Below are 23,766 nucleotides of genomic sequence, written 5' to 3' on the forward strand. Positions count from 1 at the left end.
GTAGTAAAGTAATGCTTATGTTCCTGTAGCGAATTAATTGAGGTAATTAATAGGCTCACTGGAAATGGACTAACATTGTAGATGGAGACTCTCATCATCTTAAAGTCACAACTATATTACCCTTCTCCTAAATCGAAACAATTGTGATATAGCAATCTTTGTGAATGTGTTCAACCGAGAAAGGGAATAAAGGAGACTACATCCATAACCAAGTTAAGAGGGAAAACCAAACTAGTCCACTTGATGAATCAATACTTCTTGAGAGACTAGACATTGTGCATAAATAAAAACCTAAATAGAGAAGCTAGAGTTCTACTAGTGTGTCGCCAAGTGTTATCGTTGTGACAAACACCCTCTAAAATTTTCCTTACACTGGAATTTTGGAGCCTACTTATGATCCTAGGATTTTTTGTTCCTTTATTTCTCATAGTTTCTTCATGGTCAATCGATGTTTCCTCAAATTATAAGTGGCAAAGTCACTTGCTTATAGATGCTCAGTCCTTGAAGAATTCATAAGTGTACTTCTTTTTATGCAAGCTTACATAGGCATTACACAACTCCTAAAAGTAAGGCTTGTGCATTCACTATTGATAATGACTTCATAGTCCATCAATACATAAAATGTGCAACCTATGTCGATAGTCAGTGCACACTATCCCTTTACATTCTTCCTCTCTTTTTTGATACATTTGTACTTCTATTCTAGCGAGTTTTCTCAATTATCGTTTTTCTGCACTCTAGTTTTCATTAGTGTCTCTTTCACTTTTGTGAATATCATTTTTTCTTGCTTTCACTTCTACAAGTGGAAATTTTGTGTTCTTTTCTCTATATAATGAGTCACTTTCACTTTGTTTGTCTTTTGAAAGTGTCATTTTCACGTTTTCCTACTATCTCTTGTTGGTAAGGGATGTGTTGTATCTAGTGAAAGTGAGTCATCTATACACTCTTGAAGGGTAGCATTGATGTTATCTCTTGTACTATTGTGTTTTATATACCATAGTGATATGCAATAAACTTATTCCCCAAGTCTTTAGCACTATTTCATTAGTGTCGTCACTTGTGTTGCAAAATGTACCTCAAGTGTCACACTTGGAGGTAAGTGCTTTTCTGTTGTCGTTTTGATGAGGACATGTTGATTTTGGGTGGTAAATGATTCATTGTCAACTAATTTACCATATATAAGTGTGTGATCATGTTCAAGTCATCTTATGGTACCATCTCTCACCTCTTGGGTCCCACACTTAGTCATTTTATGAATATGATCCTTCCTTGATCAGCCACCCTCTAGTTTGCCTCCCTCAATTGTGCATTACATAGTCTCAGGCCTCAATAAAACTGTCCTACCTCTTGGAATTATGCACTATGTAGGCATTGCCTCTAAGGACTATGTAATGTGTAGTCACAATGCTTATTCAACCTCCTACCCTTGAGATATGTGCAAATTTCTTCTCCATTCAGTGTCTCTTTGCACACTACGTAGTTTCAGTCAACAGTCAAGCCTCTTTATCTCACTAGTTTGCCCAATTACATAGTCATTGGCCTTATAGTAATATGCAATGTGTAATCAAAATGACAAAGCCCTTCTTTTCTATCTCTTTGACTTTCTCAACTGTGAAATCCTTAGTCACTAGCCTCCCATAACTACACATTTTGCAATCATAGTGAAAAAGCCTTCTGTACCATCTCACTAACTTTCCCAATTGTTCTACCTTGTTCCTTGCTATCTTCAACAAATTGACACTGCCTAGTTTTAGTAAGAAATCCTTCACTACTATCTCCTTAACTCCCTCAACTACACAATCTTCCTTCTTTGAACCCCAAATACTATGCATTGTGCAATCATAGTCACCAGACTGATGAGCCTCAATATCAAGACAATAATGTTGATACTCCCAAGGCTACCAACTTTAATTATTAACTCGAGGTTCATACAAAACTTAATAGGTGACAGTGTTATATGCACATCAGGTCAAGTTCTACTTATGCCACCTTCAAGCAATGGACCAGATTAAGGCACACATAGACCACTTTTTAAGCTAGCCCAAGGAAGGAAATTGCATGAAAGGAGAGAGTTATATTCTAATTGCAAGAATTGAAAGATTAGTCTACTTGCAGAAATGAAAATGTTATTCATCCAAATGTAAAGGATAACTCTAATTACAAGAATGTAAACACTGTTCTATTCACAGAAATGGAAATACTAGTCTACTTGCATAATGTAAACTCTACTACTTGCAATAATGTGAATCATTAGTCTAATTGGAGAATGTGAAAAGTTTCTTTGGAAATGAAATTAACCTATGTAATAAAAATGCTTTTAACTGGAACCCTAAGAGAACATAAACTTAAGAAAACAAGCCTAATCTTCTTTACATTGATAAATCACCTCTTAATCACTATTTTGAAAGAAAATTAGATTTAGTAATAGAATCCATCTACATACCATAGGGAAATCATCATTACTATTCAAATTTGGAAATCTGTCCTCTAACCCTAATTGCAAAATTGTAGTTGTAGTGAAGAAAAGGAAGATCTAGAGTGGTCTTTGGTCCTCCTCAATCAAGGATTCAAAGCCTAAGGGTCGTTATTCAAGCCTAAGAGACAAAAATAAATCTTTTGGAGCAAATTCCGTCAAGTTTATATGGTTCTATACGATGCTACATGACTACTACATGATTGCTACAGGATGCTATAGGTTTACTATTTTTTTTCTACAGGATTAGATGCGTGAGCATCTTGATGGTGGAAAATGTTTCCTGAACGTGGGAAAGGGTAGATGGAGGTATATGAAAGTGAGGATTTTTCCAAGCATATCACCTCTTAAAGGCCCATCTTGCACAAAATCAAATGCACATGGTGTCCTTCATTGATCTAGACATATGGTTTTGGTGGTAGAGTTTTGAGGGAAATGTGAGACGAAAAGGAAGAGTTTGATGATGCCAAGAGGAATGTAGGATGAGTTTTCCAACCCTGCAATCCACTGGTAGTACCTGCAGACTAATAAAAAATCCCTTTTTCCAATGGAAAATAATGCAAAACTAATAATCAAATTGCAGTAAAATGAACTAAACAAGAACGGATGAGTTGAATTTTATGAAAGAAAATAACAAAAAATGATGAGATGAATTTTATTTCGTAAAAAATCAATCTATCTTGCAGCATGCATATGATGTACATCCATGAAAGCTTAAAGAAGAATATTATTTAACTCCTAAATATGAAAAAACAAAGTATGTAAAAGAGAAATAAGCTAAGGTCTAGCAATCTACAAAGGAAAATAACTACATATTTTTGGCTTGTTACTACATATTCTTCAAACACACTTCCCACAAGGGAGGTGGTTACTAGATTTGCAACAAGAAATTTTGTGAGAAAACTTCTTTTAATAAAGAAAGAGATGCCACTACTAAAAGTAATGCATAGATAAGATACACAAAGAGAGACTAGAGCCTCTGGGTTGGGCCCTAACCCAAGGGGACTCAACCCTCTAAAACAAACTCAGATGTGAGACAACAATAAACCTTTCATTGACATAAAATAAAGTTCAAGTACATCATGCAAAGGAAAATGAAAATGATATTATCAAGCTCTTAGCTCTTAATAACTCTTCCCTTGCTAAAACAATTGAATCCTATTAAGGCGTTAGGCTTGTTTATTTATACAAACATGACTAAGGGGCAGCCTCCTTGGAAATACGACTGCTTCCCTCCAAAATCTCAAAAAAAGTGGATCTAGATCCCTTAGATCCTCACAATTACTTGAGTGCATTGGTTGCTAGTAGACTTTGAGTTATAGATGAGTGATTTTAGGGATCAAGTCGAGTTGAGGGAGATTAAATGTAGGGGAAAAACCTCCTGCATATCCTCTAGCTACCTCCAACATGCCTTTTCATAGTAATGCACTAAAAAAATGCTATTTTTCCTACACAGTAACCATATTAGTCCACGAAGTATGGAAAACATCCTTTAGTCTTCTTATTAAACACATTATAGTAAAAAATATGCTAATTAGTGTGAGAAAAGAGGAAATTATAGGTTGGAGGATAGAAAAATGGGACTTATAATATACCTATTGATGGGACCCATCACAAAGCATCTCTCCTGCCTCCTAGAACTATGCATTGTTCAATCCCTCAGCCTTCTTCTTTGTCTTGCACTTAGTCTCAGGAAGCTCAAGATTCATGAGGATATGAATGGTAATTCGTCTTATTATAAATACACCTTCATAACTCAATCAATTGGATATTGGAGTCATATATTTTGGAGAGATACCCTTAGCTTCTTTAGCTTGGCATAGGAGAGAAGATCATTCCTTGGAGAAGAAAGAAGTGATTTAATGTTCCACTACTGGAGTTAGTGGCTCACCATTGTAACTGTGTACTTGGATCTTTCACCCAATAATCAGAAGCTCATTAAGCCAACACATTTTCATGCATGTATTGTGAATATTGTAAGACTATTCTTTGGATGTTTGAGGCATATGTTATGTTCACATGCACTAAATAAATCAAACTACTTTATTGGATTTGGTGCTTAACTTGTTGAATGTGTGTTTTATTTTCTTTAATGTTTATTCTATCTATGTGAACTATTTTGATAGTTAATTAATGACTCTTTTCTTACTCTCGTGTTCCTTTCTCAGGATAGTACTCTTGCATTCCTTCTAGAGACTCACTCTTACCTCCCTCTTGTGAAATTATCTTTTTACACAATGAAATTGGTGTTTCACACTGTCAACTTACTTATTTATTTCAAAGGTTATGTGCATACTCTCTTATTTTATTCATTTTAGTTGAGGAAAACATTAGAATTATGGTGGTTAGGCCAATACTTCAGAGGTCGATACTTCTCCAAATGATGTGAGGTCTAATTTGGACTTCATACCGGGGAGACCGCCTTGGTTAATGGATTTACATCACTGTCAACAGGACCTTATAGCCTCTTCTTGTTCAACTATAGACATACTTTGTCCCCTACCTTGAACAATTTCTTTTCTCTATGTTGGTCACGCCTGGCCTTATATTTCTCCTACGAATCTTACAATGGATTTTGTAGTTGCATATGGATCTACTTGATCTTCTATATAAGCTTTTCAAACCTCAAGGCATATCCTATAAGATATTCCCTCACTCCTCGTTTCTTCCCATATGCAATGTCCAAAGGTGAATGCAAAAAAAATCCAAAAAAAAGTTTCAAATGTGGACATTCATATAAAAGTATGGATTTCTTTGTTGTAAGAATGTTATATATATACTAGGATTTCATCCCAGGTTGTTGGATTCTCTCGGTTTTATCCCCTTTGAAGCTGCACCACATTCCTATTGACTACTTCTATATGCGGATGGAATGTTGTAGATATCTTCAACTTTGTGTCCATCTTATCCCACAAAATAGTCCAAAATGCACTAATAAATATTATGTCCCTATATGAAATGATGCTGCTTGGTATCCCAAAGTGCACCTACACTTGTCCAAAGAACATGTTTTGTACTTCTTACCCACTAATGGTATTTTTATAGTGCATCAAAACACACATCTTCTTGAACCTATCTAATACCATGAATAGGTAGTCACGTCCCTTCCTGGTTTTTGGTAAACCTCCCACAAAGTCCATGGAAATTATTTCCCAATGATGAGTGGGTATAGGAAAAGAATGATATAGATCATGTTTCTTGTTGCTAGACTTTATAGTACAACAAATCATGCATCCTCCTATGAACCGATCTACCTTTGCAAGTTGGCCATGGTATTCCCTACACCAAAGTGCCTTGAAACCTTGGAGGTGAAAGCCTCTCTAATAAGCTCCAATCAGTCACCTTTAGGAACACATAGCTTATCCAACATATAGAGTAACCCATCCTAGATATGGTAGTAAATAATGTTATCACCATTGTGCACATGACTATGACTCTGCAACTACTAAAACACCTCCATGAAGTCCCCATCCTCTAAATATGCGTCTCTATATGCATCATGGGTGAATGGATCCATGTGCACAAGAGTCCCCAAAGTCATGATCTTTTATGTGGGTGGCCTTGATAGCATGCGAGCCAACTTGTTTATGTTGTCCTTCTTATACTTGATAACCAAATGAATTTGTTGTCAAAACCCCATCCACTTGTAATGCATGGTGTGTTGTAGCTTACTATGGGCTTAGAGGTACCATAATGGCCGATTATATGTGTGGATTATTGTCTCCTTTCCCATTATATAATGCTTCCACTTCTTCACAATTTTCATTGAAGAATATATCTCCTTGTCGTAGGGAGGGTAGTTGAGAAATGTCCCATGAAATAATTCATAATTGTAGCATACATACCTTCCTCCGTGCATCAAGGCCACTCCCATAACATACCCACTTGCATCTATCTCTACTTCCAAGGATTATTGCAAGTTTAGTAATGCCAAAACTGGTGCGTAATTGATATTCTTATTTAGCTCCTTGAAATTCTCTGTTAACCCTTTCCCCACTGGAAACTCTTTCCACTTACCGTTATGGCATGGAGAAGTGTTACTACTGTTTAAAATGAGGCTATGAATTTCCTCAAGTATTGTGCTTCCCCAGTGAAAATCCTAACTTGAGAAACATTGGTAAGAATTGATCATTTCATGATGGCCTCCACCCTGGTAAGATCTATCTTTAGCTCTTCTTCACCTATCCATACCAAAGATACACCAAATACTATTGTACAAAATCACACTTCTTGATATTTTCTAGCAACTAGTCCTTATTTAATGTATCCCACACCTATGTTAAATGTGAGATGTGCTTCTTCCAGGTGGAATTTCATACCAATATATCATCTAAATAGACAATAGTAAATGAATATATAAAATGGCGTAGCACATCATTCATTAATCTGATAAACATAGCAGGTGCATTTCATAGGTCATATGGTATGACTAATCACATACAAACCTTTCCTGGTTTTGAAGGTGGTTTTCCAAGTATATTTTTCTCTAACTCAAACCTGGTGACATACAAACTTTAAGTCTATCTTGGTGAAGTATTTTTATTGTTGCAACTGATCCAACAGATCATCTATCCTAAGAAAAGGTCACTTAATATTGAGCATGATTTTTTCAATGCCATGTAATCTATACACATCCACCAAGTCCCATCCTTCATTGTCACAATGATGATGGGTGACCCACATGGTGATGTACTCAAGTTGAATGACACCCTACTCTAGTATCTGCAACAACTATTTCTCCAACTCACTTGCTTCTATAACAGACTACCTATACAACCCAATGTTTGGCAAGGGTGATTTTGACAATAGTTGGATCTCGTGCTCCACTTCCCTCTTAGGTGATAAACCTTTAGGCTCTTGGAACACATCCCCGTATTACTATAGAAACTCTTCTAGTTCTTGTTTTTGTTTCTTAGTACACCCCTTTAGGGATGCCTTGCCTCTTACTAACTATTCTACATTTTGATATTCTCCTAGAAACAATAAAGCATACCTCTTGTTGGAACTGAGCAATTTCCAGGCTTGGCTGGAACTTATCAATGAAATTTTTGACTTTCCTTTGTGTGCATTGATGGTGAATGATTTTCTATCCTTGACAAGATGATACTAGTTAGTCATCTACATGAATATTTCATCTCGCATGTACATGTAGTGACTCCTAAACATGACTCCACATACATCAAGGGGAACCACATCTAGTTATAATTCATGAATACAATTAGCACTAAGGGAAAATTTGATTTTGCACTATATGTTTATCTTCAGTTATGCATCCTTATTTATCCATGCCAGTGGATATGGGCTTGGATGATCATGAATTTCCAATCCCAATTTCTTGACCAGCTCTGCTACAATGAGATTCTCCCATGATAACGAGTCAAACAGAGCATCAATATTGGTCTCCTTGACCTATATATTTATATGCAAAAGTTTGGCCATTTCTTTCTCTTCCTATTGTTGAAGGCCACTTAGATTTACCTCCTTCTACACTGATGTGAAAAAAATATTCTCATCCACATTCAAGTTGCTTTCAACTTGATTTCTTGAATCAATGGCCATGAGATTCTTATTCTTATTTTCATTGTTTTTGTTCTTCGGGTTAAGCTCTAGATGCAACTTCAAACACTTCTCCTCTGTATGGTCATGAATGTTGTAGTGGTTCAGTGATAGTTGGGAAATTTGCACTAGTGTGTTATGGTTGTTGTCTTTTTATCCTATACCCATTTTTTCTTCTTTTCTCCCTCCTTAGAAGCATCATGTTACTCCTTCTACTTCTATCCACTTGATTGCACTTTTTTCAAGACTATGTTCCCGAGGTACTATGTGTGTACACAAGCCTCATCCATCAATTCGGACTTGAAAAACATCACTTTCTCCAAAAGATGGTGGTGTAAACCTCCCAAATACTTGAGGATTACATCTGGTGTATTTGGGGAGATGCCCATCATTATGGCCATATTTCTGAAATCTATTGTATACTATTGCACACTTTTCCTCGACTTCTTCCTTCAGTAGTGCCATGGAATCCACTAGTCTTATACATACACAATAAGGTAAAAATGTGACTTTATGAGGGTCTTGAAGTCCTCCAACTTAGCCACTGGAGGTTCTCCCTCCAACCTCAAGGTCTCTATGTGGCTTTCCCACCAAGTCAACACTTGGCCCTCTGATTTCATTCATGCAAATGAAATCTTTTGTTATTCCACAATTTCATGGACACTAAAATACACTTCCAATTGTTGCAACCAACGATTTAGCATCAAAGCATTGATATCACTATGGTACATATAAATATCAATATTTTATGATTGATTCATGACACTCGATCTAGGTTGATGTTTTGCATGTTATTTCCTTGGCTAGTTATCCATTTCTTCTCGATCTCTTGATCCCCATTATAATTTATATTCTGCATTTGAACCCCCATCTTCTCTAAATATTATGAGCTTATTTCTTAAGGATATCATGAGGATTTTACATTACGATTTATATCTGTGACATGTTATTCTAGCTGGAAAGACCTCTTCTCTGTAGGATCGTAAAGTTTATTCGCAGATTCATAGCCATGATTAGGGTTTTATGAATTTTGGCCCAACCGATCTAGATCCCCTACAAATATCCACAATATACCCAAAGAAAACTGCACTAATACCACTATGATTTGTAAACTACCATGGTATTCCACTAAATAGTTTGTCACAAAAGATCTAATAAAATTATATTTGGAATTTTAAATTATACACTATTACAACTGTATTTCTTTTTATATTTCTAGACATGGTCTAATACTATTAATAGTGAATGCTTGGAAATTAAAAACTATTCAGAAAATAGACAAAAATAAAATAAAATCTCACACACACTTTAACACAAGATATGACCTAGGAAACCCTTTCGGGAGAAAAACCTAGCTGGAAGGTGAGGTCACTCTGCTCTCTTTCTCTAAATAGAAAATGTTTGTGAATATGGAGAAGTATGTCATGTGGCCTCTAGGATACTACAATGAAAAAATCCTCTCTGTATGCTCTATTTCCTATCCCTCTTGGTTAGCTTTTCGCAGTTATGGAACAAATGCTCTCAAAAGAATGGAGCCCCTTTTCCTCCTGCATGAAGGCCTAATAGTGGTTAGTTCTGACTATCTTAACCAAAGTTAAAATATAGACTCTTCTAGAGTCGTATACATCATAATAATGTGGCTAGCCCCATTTCCATGAAAAATTGGGGCTGCTGTGACATCCTCTTGAATTATGGGAGTGAAAATAGGAAGGTCAATTTATGAGTGCAATAACTTTTGCATACAAATTCTGATTGACATGATTCTTTCATCATTGGAAAGGTATCTGTGTAGAATATAAAAACATGTTTTGCACTAGAGCAACAAAATTTTACTCCCAAAAAAATTTCTTTGATGCATTAAGACACACCTAGAAGGTTTTAGATCCCAATTTTCCAAACTGGGTTATGCTGATAAAAATGGTCCTGAGAGTTGATTCCTCCACTTTTTCCACACTTAAAACATCAAGATGGATGAAAATAAATATAATTATCCAATCTGGATCACCTCTAGGGTTATTTATTTATGTTAAAAGGTGATTCTTTCCGCGTGTTGTAATAGCTTTTGTAGATGCATGTAGCTGCAATCTCTCTCTTCAGGGATATTTATGATTGTTTTGGCTAGGTTTTGTTCTACAATTTTTTGTTATGTTATTTATTAATATAATTTTGGTTTTAAATATTAGTGTTCTCTCTATTATATTCTTTTGTGTGTGTTTGATTTCCTTTCCTACCTTTCACTTGGGAATGATCACTCTCCCAAACCCAAGCAACCTCCCATGGTGAGGAAAAAAGAGTTAATGGAGCAGGAGATCGTATCAAGATTTTTATTGAGGAAGCACTTGTAGGATGGAGGAATGACATGATTAAAATTTTACCTATATCCTTTGACAACTTCCAACAATGATTGAGGTTCTTTCAACCATCGACAATTTTGGAGGTATGATGTCATTTAAGGTACAAGTTAAATTTGATATCCCCATATTTAAAGGCCAAATATATGTATATGCTTTGGAGAAATGGTTAAATCTTGAAGAGGGATATTACTTTATCCATAATATTTCCAAAAATGAGAATATCATCTTTGCACCCCTGAAAGCCATTTCCCGTGTAAAATATTGGCAAGAATGCTAATAAGAAAGATACAAAAAAGATCACCCTATGACATTCAATGCAAGACCCACTTGGGAATATTTCGTTGATTCCCTTAAGGATGAATTATACCATGTACAAAAATATGATGACTAGTACATGATATGGACAAACCTAAAAGAAGAGAGAGACAAGATGGTGTCGTAGTACTAATATTTACCATATCTTGTGCTCAAAGCTAAGTATCAAAGGTTATTAGCAATACTTGGTTTTGAAGTCCTCTATGGTCTACGCATGTACATTGAAAAAGAAATGGATTTATTGGATATCTCCTTAATAGGAGTTTCTTATTGCTATGTTATCAAAATTTACCATAAAATTGAAGCAAAGGATTAAGTAGGAGTTCTTGTCTGCAAAGCAACTAAATCAAAAGTGTAGAAAACATGTACTAAACTCATATATTAAGGGATAACGTAAGGATATCCAACCACAAGAAAAAACACCCAAGTCAAAGGTAAATAAGGGTTATGAGAAGTGAATAAGGACACTAGAAAGTGATGTGAGTTCCATAAAATCCCTTGGCACAATGCTAATGAATGTCACTCAAAATAATCATTGTTGGAAGAGCTTGAAGAAAAAAAACAAAACTTTGGATTTTATTCTGACTTGGAACTAGATAAAGGAAAGTGTATCATTGACCAGAACCCATTGCTACCATCATCACTACAAATATATAGACAAATGAGATGGAAGAGGGGGAGCACTTCTTCCCATAGATGTGGGTAAATATGACCCCACTAAATTTCATCATTGATGGTGGGAGCCAAAAAAAAAATGATCTCAACTTAGGTCATCAAGAGATTGAATCTACCATTAGTGCCACACATTTATCCATACACAATTGGTTGGTTGAACCATGAACAAGACATTTGTGCCAGTTAACAATGTTTCTAATCCTATGGCATCAAACCCTTCAAAGATGAGGTACCATGTGATGTTACCACAATTGAGGTTTGTGATGTTATTTTAGGAAAACCTTATGTGTGGAAATGTCATGATTTTTATGAGTCTTTTCCTCAAATTCTCATTATTAATCTAGGAGGTAAAATCTATATGGCATCAAAGGTAATTCTAACTACAATTTCATTAATTTTAGCAAAACAATGCCAAAAGATAATCTCTTAGAATACAAATTTTTTCCTCTTCATAGATTCATCAAAATATGAAAGGAAGATCCTTGCAACCACCATAACCTTAACACATCACCTCTCTACATAGCAAAAGTAAGTGGAAAAGATTGTAGAGGGATACGAAGATATCTTCACTTCACCTATGGGGATGCCTCTACACTGTTAGGTCAAACACTCAATTGACTTGATACATGTTTCTCCTTTACCTAATGGCCTTATATCTACCTATATATATATATATATATATATATATATATATATATATATATATATATATATATATTGAGAATATTCTTGATGATCTTAAGGGTAACAATTTATTTAGTAAGAATTATTTGAAGTCAAGCTACCACCAAGTTCTAACTAAAAAAATTAATGTATGGATGACAACTTTCAAATCTAAAGAAGGAAATTTTGATTAGTTGGCCATGCCATTTGTATTGAATAATGCTCCAAGAATGTTAATGAGATGATGGATGATATCCTAGGGCCATTCTCTTTTTGGGTTGTATATTTGCATGATATCCTCATCTTAAATAGAATCTAGGTAGAACATTTGTAGCACATTTAGCAAGTCTTGAGCTCCCTACGAAAATGTAAGTTGTATACCAATATGGAGAAATTATTATTTGACATGTAATGAATTAATATTTGGGATACATCATGGATGAATATGGGGTGCATGTGGACCCAACCAAGTTCAATTCATTCAAAATTAACCAACCCTTATGATGCTATAAGATCTTTGTAGCTTCTTCGGCCATGCTAACTTCTACCAAAGGTTCATTGTAAAGTTCCCTCATATTGATTGGACCTTAATTCATATGACAAAGAATGTATCTAAAGAAATTATTCTCGAGTTTGAGTCATCACATAAATATTCAAGGATATAAAACACCACCTATTCTTCGCACCACTCCTCATCGTACTAGACCTACAATAGCAATTTGAGATTGAGCTAGATTCCTCTAATTATGTTGTCAGTGTAGTCCTCCCTACAAAAGGACATAAAATGGCTTATCACACTACTAAAGTTAACACTCTCTAATATTATCTAAAGATAACCAACCTATGACAAGGAAATATATTCCATTATGTAGGCATGCCAATAGTGGAAGAATTATATTCTAGGGAAGGAGACGTTCATCCACACTAATCATAGGCCTATGTAACTCATGCAAACATAAGGACATTTATAGAATGAACTCCATAAAATATGGTCCACATACTTGAAAAAATACCACTTGAACATCATGTTGGCATTATGGCACAGGTTTGGCACTATGGCATCGCTGTTGTCCTTGATGGTAACTCACTCAAAGGGCAGATCACAGTTTAGGCTCTTAGAATGAAAGAAAATGAGGTATATGCAAGTTCATCTTATTAAAGTCGCATATACATGTGGATGTATCGATCAAAAGGCGCGTATACGTATGCACACACTTTCATGCAAAGAAAAGCGCATACATGTGGGAAAACTTATGGGTGGTCCATGGTATTTAGTCCGACATATTTGAACCTATGGTTTTGGTCCTTGGTATTGCATTTAAAGTGTTGAACCCAAGTATTGGGTCCCTAGTATTAGTTCTCAATGGTTTTGGACCATGGTTTGAGTAAGGCCTAAGAATATAAAAAGGGAAGGAGATCATTTGGCAAGGGTATTGACTGGTGTGTTGAAAATCTTGAGAGGGGCAAGATTTGGATTACTGGTGATTGGTTGGTGAGTTACAGCTGGACCTAAATCAAGGAGGAACCTAAGCATTACACAATGATTAAGATCTATTGATGGGTCGAGATCTCAAGGCTTGAATAGTAGTATCATTGTGTGATTTTGATCTATTATATTTGGCACATGATTAGATCTATAAATCTAATAATCTGCGTATAACTGATGTTTGATTAACTAAAAGGATAAATTATCTTTTATAGATCTGTACGCAGGTTTGACGCAGCGGAGGCGTGTATACACGCAGGTTAAGGAAGTAAAGACTGTGTATATGCTGGTTGGCTTTGGCATAGAAGCGTATGTACACAGGTTTCTATTGATGAAGTAGCGTACGTCTCTTGAAACATGTTTTAGCTGCTCCTGTTTATTGCTGCAGTGTTCTAGGTTCAGAATTGGTGTCTGGTTACTGGTACTGTTTTCTAGTTACAGCATTCTGAAAAGTTATTGGTTGATTCAGTATTTGTACAAAGGAGATTGGTTGTTGCAGATCTACTTGATGTTTGATTGATATTCATGGATTTAGTCTGAAAATTTATGAAACGTGGTCCCTGGAAGAAAAAAGAAGGTTGAAGCCTTCTGTAGGTCAGCACCTACGTACTAGTACATCAGCTAGTACAAAAGCTAAGGGGGTTGTAGCTCCCTTCTAAGAGAAGCTGGAGAATGAGAGAAGGTTGTAGCCTTCTACAGGTTGAAGCCTGCCTGTTGGTATAAGACTGCATAAGTACAAAATCATTGTAAAAAGAAGTCTCTAATTGAAAGAAGATAGAGACATATTGCAGCAGGTGGTTTTCACCCACATTGGGTTTCCACCTTATATCTTGTGTTCATTTGTGTGACTGTCTACTCTACTTTTCTATTCTTGCTTACTGTTATATGGTTCTGACACACAGATTAATGATCAACATCTAAAGAATAAATTAAATTATAAGTCTGGAAGTTATACGCGAGTTTCATTAGTCAGAGTTGCATATACACGCTATTTTCATTCACTGAAGTAGCATATACAAATCTTTGTATAAATTGAAAAAGAATTTGACTTAATAATACTGATTCACCCCCCCTCTCAATATTATTTTCAACAATTGGTATCAGAGCAGGTCCTTCAGAAGAATTTTGATCGCTTGAAGGAGGATCTATCATCATGAGCAACTACGAAAAAGAAGCATCAATCAGGCCACCAATTTTCGATGGAAGCAACTTCGTCTATTGGAAGGTAAGAATCACTGCCTATCTTCAATCTCTTGGTATAGAAGTTTGGGATATTGTGGAAACAGGATACACTTTTCCATCAACAACTCCTATAGATACGACTAGTAAGAAGCAGTATGAAACAAATGCAAAGGCGGTCAATAATCTATTAGGGAGCCTATCTCAATCAGAATTCGTCAAGGTTATGCAGCTCAAAACCGAAAAAGAAATATGGGATAAGATCGTTCTAAGCTATGAAGGAGATGAACAGGTAAAATGAGAAAAACTACAAACTCTTAGAATTTAATATGAAAATCTCAGAATGTACAATGATGAAAGTGTGGCTAACTATTTCCTACGTATAGATGAGATTGTTAATTGTATGAATTATTTGGGTGAAGAAATAAACGAAGCTGTTTTGGTTGAAAAGGTTCTAAGATCTTTGTATTCTAAGTTTGAATCAGAAGTTTCCGCCATAGAAGAAAAACAGAATCTACAGAGCCTTACCATGTCACAGCTACACGGAATCCTAACCGCTTACAAAATGAGAAAAGGGGGACCATCAGACAAGACAAAATCCACATTCAAAGCCTCACGAAAAGGAGATTACAATGACTTAGGACATATGTCGGAAGAAGAAGAAGAGTCAAATTTTGTCAAAAACCTTCAACAGGGTTCTGGAAGATTCAGAGGTAAGCTCCCTTTCAAATGTTTTGCTTGTGGAAGAGTCGGTCACTATGCTGCCAAGTGTCCTCATAAAGATAAGCTTGACAAAGGTAAGGAACCCATTAGATGGAACAGAAAACATAATGTAAGTAAGAAGAGCTATTACACACATGAAGACAGTGATGGACTTTCAAATAGCGATGAAGATGAACAAGGTAATGATTAAAGACTTTTGATGGCTTTTGAAGATGATGATTTCTTGGATGCTATAGATGAAGAAAGTCTTCATGAAGAAATTTCTAAACTCAAAATTTGCTTAGAGGAGAAGAACATGATTATAGATACTATGACATCCCAACTTACTGAAATGGAGAAACACAATGAAAAGTTAGAATGTGAAATTGTGGGACTTAGAAAGGACATTGAAAAAACGAAAGCTCTTAATCTTAGATTTTCTAAAGGATCTGAAACTTTAGATGAAATTATCAAAGTACAATGTTCTCCTCTAATCAAGACAGGTCTTGGGTATACCAAAGAAACATCTCAAGCACAAAAGCCATCTACCTCCAAAAGTTATCTTGAAGCTGCAAGGAGAAGTGAGCAGGTTGATAATCGACAACAAAGGCCCAATGGAGATCACCAGGGAAATCAGGGACAATTTACCTCAAGAATGAACAAAGACTACCAGGTAAATCGGGGGCAATCTGCTTCAAGGATGAACAGAAGCTACAACCAACCACAGGTAAATCATTCTCAATTTACCTCAAGAATGGATGTCAATAGAAACTACAATCATTTGGTTGGTAGATTTGATAATCGCAGGAGTTTCTTCAATGGCCAATGTTTCTCTTGCCATAACTTTGGTCACAAAGCAACTCAATGTATTGCCTACAAGACAATCATGACTAGAGAAGCTCAAAAACAAAGGATTATGACTGGGATCATGAAAAGGACCTATAATAACTTTTCTGCTCTTGAAAATGAAATAAAATGTTCTATTTGTAACAACTTTGGTCATGAAGATTCTGAATGCAGGAGTAGGTTTTGACAAATAACTCAGAAGGAGAAAGCTTCATCAAGTCCCAAGACATGGAAAAAGAAAGAACTGCTACTAGAAAGATGTGGGATAGCCTTATATGTGGAAGGACAGGAAAATCATTCGTACATCGACAGTGGATGCTCTAAACATATGACAAGTGATAAAGATAAACTTCAGTCATATAGTGCCTTAGAAAAAGAAAAGAAGGTCTCATTTGGAAATGACACCCCTGCACTCATAAAAGGTAAAGGTTCTGTTCTTTTGAAAGAAAAGGTCAAGGTTGGAAATGTTATGTATGTTGATGGCTTAAAGCATAATTTATTGAGTGTCAGTCAAATGTGTGATCAAGGAAATGAAGTAATATTTCGATCAAATGGATGTATTGTTCGTGAGCTTGATACAGGAGAAACAATGATCAAAGGCATAAGAACTCCAAATAATTTATATATACTCAAGGGAGGACAACAACAATGCTATCTGAGCAAGAATGATGAACACTAGCTATGGCACAGAAGATTGGGGCATCTAAGCTTCTCACAGATAAGGAAAGCATGCAAATATCAAGCGGTTCATGATCTACCTGACATTAGAATTCCAGACAATACAATATGCAAATCATGTCAATTTGGTAAGCAAACTAGAACTAATTTCCCTGAGAAGGAAGGATCAGCTAGCAAGCGACTTGAACTTCTCCATATTGATGTATGTGGTCCATCTAGGAAAAGGTCACCTCGAGGAGAAGAATACTTTTATATTGTTCATTGATGACTTTTCCAGGATGTGTTGGATATGACTTATGAAGCATAAAGATGAAGATTTTCAAAAGTTCAAATCATTCCAAGCCTTGGTGGAAAATGAATCAAATCGCAGAATCAAATGCCCCAGGTTTAATCGAGGAGGGGAATTTACCTCGAATGAGTTTTTGATTTTTGTGAAGAACAGGGAATAAGAAGGGAATTCTCTACTGCAAGGACTCCTAAGCAAAATGGAGTAGTGGAAAGGATGAATAGAATGGTTCAACAAATGGCTCGTTCTATGCTTGATGAGTCTGGAACTCCCGCAACCTTCTAGGGTGAAGCCGCATTTGTTGTAATTACTACTCTCAACAAGACAAACGTCCGGGTAAATAGCACTCAGACTCCTCATGAACTATGGTATGGTAAGACTCCCACGGTAAAATACTTCAAAATTTTTGGGAGCAAATGCTACATAAAAAATACTGATGAAAACCTTGGCAAGTTTGAATCTAGAGTAGATGAAGGCATTCTCCTTGGTTATTCTCCCCACAACAAAGCATATAAGTGTTACAATAAAAGACTTCGAAAAATTGTGGAAAGTATTGATGTAGTGGTTGATGAAGAAGGAAACATTCCAAGGCAAGTAAAATCTAAAGAGTTCGAAGATGATGAGGACTATCCTTCTACAACAAACCAGACTCATGATGAAGAAGAAACCCGTGAGGCACCAGAAGAACCGATAAGGATAGAAGAAAAGACTCCATCCAGGTATGTTTAGAAGAATCATCCAGAAACTCAAATTTTGGGGCAAAAGGAGGCAGGTGTACAAAAAAGAAGAACCATTTCAGAAGCTTCAAGTTATCTAGCATTACTCTCCTCCACTGAACCACAAAATGTAAGAGAGGCATGCAAAGATGAATGCTAGGTAAAGGCCATCGAGGAAGAACTTGAGCAGATTGAAAAGAATAACACTTGGGAGTTGGTTCCTAGACCAAAAGATAAGAATGTAATAGGAACAAAATGGATATTAAAAAATAAGCTAAATGAAAATGGAGATGTGATTAGGAACAAGGCCAGACTTGTTTGTAAAGGGTATGCTCAACAGGAAGGCATAGACTTTGAAGAAAATTTTGCACCAGTTTCCAGACTTAAGGCCATAAGGATGTTCCTTGCCCTTTCTAGCTTTCAGAAGTTCAAAGTATTTCAAATGGACGTGAATTCTGCTTTTCTAAATGGAGACTTGGATGAAGAAGTGTATATTGAGCAACTAGATGGGTTTATCCTTGGAAATGATCCAAAGCTTGTATGTAGACTCAAAAGGATCTCTATGGCCTTAAACAGGCTCCTAGGGCTTGGTATTATCACTTGGATAAGTACCTCCATCATCAAGGTTTCACAAAAGGTTCCACAGATAGCAATCTGTATATAAAAGTTGACAATGATAAGTTGCTAATACTTGTTGTGTATGTTGATGATATCATCTTTGGTAGCAATGAAGAAGACATGAGTCAAAATTTTTCCTTGGTGATGCAAAAAGAGTTTGAAATGTCTATGCTTGGTGAGCTCACATATTTTCTTGGTTTACAAGTCCAACAAAACAAAGACAACATTTTTCTATCACAAACCAAGTATCTCAAGCAGATCTTGAAGAAATATGGGATGGAGGATTCGAAACCAGTATGTACCCCTATGGTAACAGGATGCAGCCTCAGCGCAAATGATGAATCAACAACAGTGCATCAACCAACCTATAGATCCATGATTAGTAGTCTGCTCTATCTAACAGCTACCCGACTAGATATTATGCATGCAGTGGGAATAGTTGGAAGGTTTCAGGCAAATCGAAAGGAAGCTCATCTTCAGGCAGTTAAGAGAATTTTTAAGTATCTTCAAGGAACTCAAAACTATGGCTTATGGTATCCTAGAAGTACAGATCTCACACTTCATGCATATACAGATGCAGATTGGGCAGGAAGTGTGGATGACAGAAAAAGCACTAGTGGTGGTGCATTCTTCATGGGTCCTAGGTTAGTATCTTGGTTTAGCAAGAAACAGGGTTCAATTGCATTATCTACAGCTGAAGCAGAATATGTAGCTGCTGCATCTTGCTGAACACAACTCCTCTAGATGATGCAGACATTACAAGACATGTAAATCACTTGTACTCCACCTATCCCCATTCTATGTGATAATACAAGTGCAATAAACATTTTAAAAAATCCACTCATGCATTCAAAGACCAAGCACATACCTATCAAATATCATTTTCTCTGAGAACAAGTGCTTGAACAAAAGGTCAAGTTGGAGTATGTTCCCTCTAAGGAACAAGTTGCTGATATCCTCACCAAACCACTACCTAGGGAGACATTTGAATACCTCAGACAGAAGCTGGGAGTAGTTGATGCATCATCTTGCTATTGAATCTTGTCTGTTTTAGAGAAAAGAAGGTATACACGAGTTGAATGAGGAGGATCCACGTACATACGCTTGTTTATGAAGGAACAGTCGCGTATATGTTGGTTTGAAGAAAAGCAGTGGGGCCAGGCTCAGGATGAAAAGAGTTTGATATGGGTTTGACAGAGACCATCTGGCACAGGTTCAGGGGGAGCATATATTCTTCTAACAATGCATTGTTGGCATTATCTTAGAAGATCTTGGTTCAAATTCACAGTTGGTTTGATTTCAGGTGGAACAAGTGCAGAAGGAGAACATGGGTGCTGGTCTGAATAATGATTGACAAATGCTGCTGATGTTAGTTGTTGATAACTGTCAGAGTCTTGTTGTAGATATTTTGTCTCTATGTCTTATATTTCTTTTATCAAGGTCATGTAACGGCCTATTTTTGGTTTCCCCACTTTGCCTGGGATGAATGATGTAATGTACCTATTTGTCATGTGTGTAAACTTCTGGTGTATCCCCACTTGGTTGGGTGGATGAGTCAATCCCCACTTGGTTGGGAGATGGATGTATGTATGAGCCTTTGGTGATAGGAAGGTCTGTTAAAGTCATGTTTCTTGTATAGATCATCTTCTTGCAGACCTTGCCTACAGTCAGGGGGAGCTTTGACAGCATAACAGACTAGAGGATTCAACATGTACTCAAGGGGAGCATAACCCTTTTCCCTTTATGTCAATGGGGGGAAATGTTTCTGAGTGACTTGGGGTTGCCATCAAGTCCAAAGGGGGAGATTGTTGGCATTATGGCACAGGTGTTGTCCTTGATGGCAACTCACTCAAAGGACAGATCACAGTTCAGGCTCTCAGAATGAAAGATAATGAGGTATACACAAGTTCATCTTATTAAATTCGTGTATACACTCGGATGTACCTATCAAAAGGCACGTATACGTATGCATGCACTTTCATGCAAAGAAAAGCGCGTACATGTGGGAAAACTTATGGGTGGTCCATGGTATTTAGTCTGACATATTTGAACCTATGGTTTTGGTCCTTGGTATTGCATTTAAAGTGTTGAACCCAAGTATTGGGTCCCTAGTATTAGTTCTCAATGGCTTTGGATCATGGTTTGAGTAAGCCCTAAGAATATAAAAAGGGAAGGAGATCATTTGGCAGGGGTATTGACTGGTGTGTTGAATATCTTGAGAGGAGCAAGATCTAGATTACTGGTGATTGGTTGGTGAGTTACAGCTGGATCTGAATCAAGGAGGAACCTGAGCATTACACGACGATTAAGATCTATTGATGGGTCGAGATCTCAAGGCGTGAATAGTAGTATCATTGTGTGATTTTTATCTATTATATTTGGCACACGATTAGATATATAAATCTGATAATCTGCGTATAACTGATGTTTGATTAAGTAAAAGGATAAATTATATTTTATATACCTATACGCAGGTTCGACACAGTGGAGCCGCGTATACATGTAGGTTAAGGAAGTAAAGACTGCGTATACGCTGGTTGGCTTTGGCATAGATGCATATGTACACAGGTTTCTATTGATGAAGTAGTGTACGTCTCTTGGAACATGTTTTAGCTGCTTCTGTTTATTGCTGTAGTGTTCTGGGTTCAGAATTGGTGTCTGGTTACTGGTACTCTTTTCTGGTTACAACATTTTGAAAAGTTATTGGTTGATTCAATATTTGTACAAAGGAGATTGGTTGTTGCAGATCTACTTGATGTTTGATTGATATTCATGGATTTAGTCTGAAAATTTATGAAATGTGGTCCCTGGAAGAAAAGAGAAGGTTGAAGCCTTCTGTAGGTCAGCACCTACGTACTAGTACCTCAGCTAGTACAAGAGCTAAGGGGGTTGTAGCTCCCTTATAGGAGAAGCTGGAGAACGAGAGAAGGTTGTAGCTTTCTGCAGGTTGAAGCCTGTGTGCTGGTATAAGACTGCACCAACACAGAATCATTGTAAAAAGAAGTTTCTAATTGAAAGAAGATAGCGACATATTGCAGCAGGTGGTTTTCACCCACATTGTGTTTCCACCTTATATCTTATTTTCTTTTGTGTGACTGTCTGCTCTACTTTTCTGTTCCTTCTTACTGTTACATGGTTCTAACACACAGATTAATGATCAACATCTGAAGAATAAATTAAATTATAAGTCTAGAAGTTATATGTGAGTTTCATTAGTCAAAGTTGCGTATACACGTTGTTTTCATTCACTGAAGTAGCGTATACAAATATTTGTATAAATTGAAAAAGAATTTGACTTAATAATACTGATTCACCCCCCCTCTCAGTATTATTTTCAACACATCAAATATGAGAATTGTAACACTAATTATGTTGTATACTACCTCAGTCAACCCCCAATTATGGTTCTAACCACATTTCTTAACTCTAGTGGGAATGAGACCTTTGTTTGGATAAAATCATACAAAAAGGAAACTAAATTCACTACCACATACCATAAATTGATTGCAAATGATCAAAGGGATAAAAATATGCTCAAAAATTAAAGTTCTCAAATTCTCCCAAAATTAGTGCCAACACATAGATCTCATTGTTCTGATTCCAATGATGCTTGAAATGCCTCAATCTGACACTGTATGAACAAGTTATCACATTATGAAATTTTTGGAAAATGATAAAAAAGTCAACTTGTAGGGTTGATTGAGCACTGTACAGATGTGACAAAGATCCAATCAGAACTGGCAGTCCATAAGCTGATGTGGTGTTAATGTTAGTAGAGTGACTATGCGACAAAAATCCAATTAGAACTAGACATGCGACTTGACCATATAGACGCATTTGGCATGATTTGATTGGTTGGTGCTAATTTTAGTTGTGCCGATTATAGGCCACCATGTTGCCCTCTAGAAAGGCACCACACGGCTCTGATCCATTGGTTACATTTTTTGTTGTTGAACCGAAATACCTCTGTGGGTTTTGACCTCATGAACTCACAATGCAAAACTGAACGCCCTACCACTACACCACATTACCACTTGTTATAACATAGCAGTTGAGTACTATTTATTGTGTAATAGTTCCACATTTGGAGGGGGGGTGTTGTGCCAGTGGTCTTGCCCGACCATCCCAACCCCGAGTCATATGCATTCACGCATGAATGCGTATTAAGTGGAGAGGGCAGGGTGCAAGGCACCTGGCCCATGCCTCGACCCAAGGTATTATCACATCACCATAACCAGCGACGAGAGGATTGGGAGGTGTGGGAACATGGTACCCTGCTTGTGCCAGCCCTCAGTCACATTACACCTCACACAGTTAGGAGAAGGGTCGATAGAAGAATTGGGAGGGGAGGGAATGTGCCACACTACCCGCACTAGCCCATAGTCACATTACACCTCACACAACTAGGAGTGGGGCAAATAGGGAGTGTGGCCTCTAGCCCATGATCCCCAATCATATTGGCGACATATGACCAACCCGGGGGAAGAGAAATAGGGTTGTGGTGTTTGCCTAACTATTTGAAAATTTGCACCATAATTGGTAGATTTGTGGTCAAACCCGCGCAAAATTTTCACCTTGCATATCTACCAAAGAGGAATTTTGTTTTCAGTTTTGACAGTGATGGATTTCCAGAAAATTTAGTAGGGAAATGAAGGAGGAGGCCTAATTTTCCACTTTTCAGCCTTTTTGAGCCCAAAAAGAGCCTACCCAAGGGTTTTTGGGTGTCTTGGACACAATGGTAGTGTTTTGTTTGCAATTTTAATATTGTGTGTTGATGTAATTTGTCATTTGAGCATATAATATAAAGGGCCAACATTGGAAGTTGGACCCAGAGACATAGCCCAGGAGGGGTGAACTCCATCATCAAATTGTTGTTTGTGATGTTTCTTGTTGTCTATGTTTCACTATTAAAATATGAAAAATTTTACTTAGTTTAAGTGATTTTTCAATATCGATACATTGCCCATAAGACATAAACTAGCTTGCAAACTTTACATGAAACCTTCAATTTTAATTTTAGATCATTTTGATATCATAGCATGGTTTTTATCAAGGTTTGAAAACTTTTGCAAGTGTTTTACTTGAATGATTACAAGGTCTAAATTGAAAATAGGAGAAGGAGTTCTTGAAGAACCAAACCCTCAAATTGGTTCAAGGAGGTCACAAACTCCACAAACTCAACTAGCCATGGCACATGAAGAAGGACATGAGCTAATGTT

Source organism: Pinus tabuliformis, chromosome 9, assembly GCF_031772625.1.
Source record: "Pinus tabuliformis cultivar Carrire ecotype Pingquan chromosome 9, CPIR1, whole genome shotgun sequence".
Lineage (NCBI taxonomy): Eukaryota > Viridiplantae > Streptophyta > Pinopsida > Pinales > Pinaceae > Pinus > Pinus tabuliformis.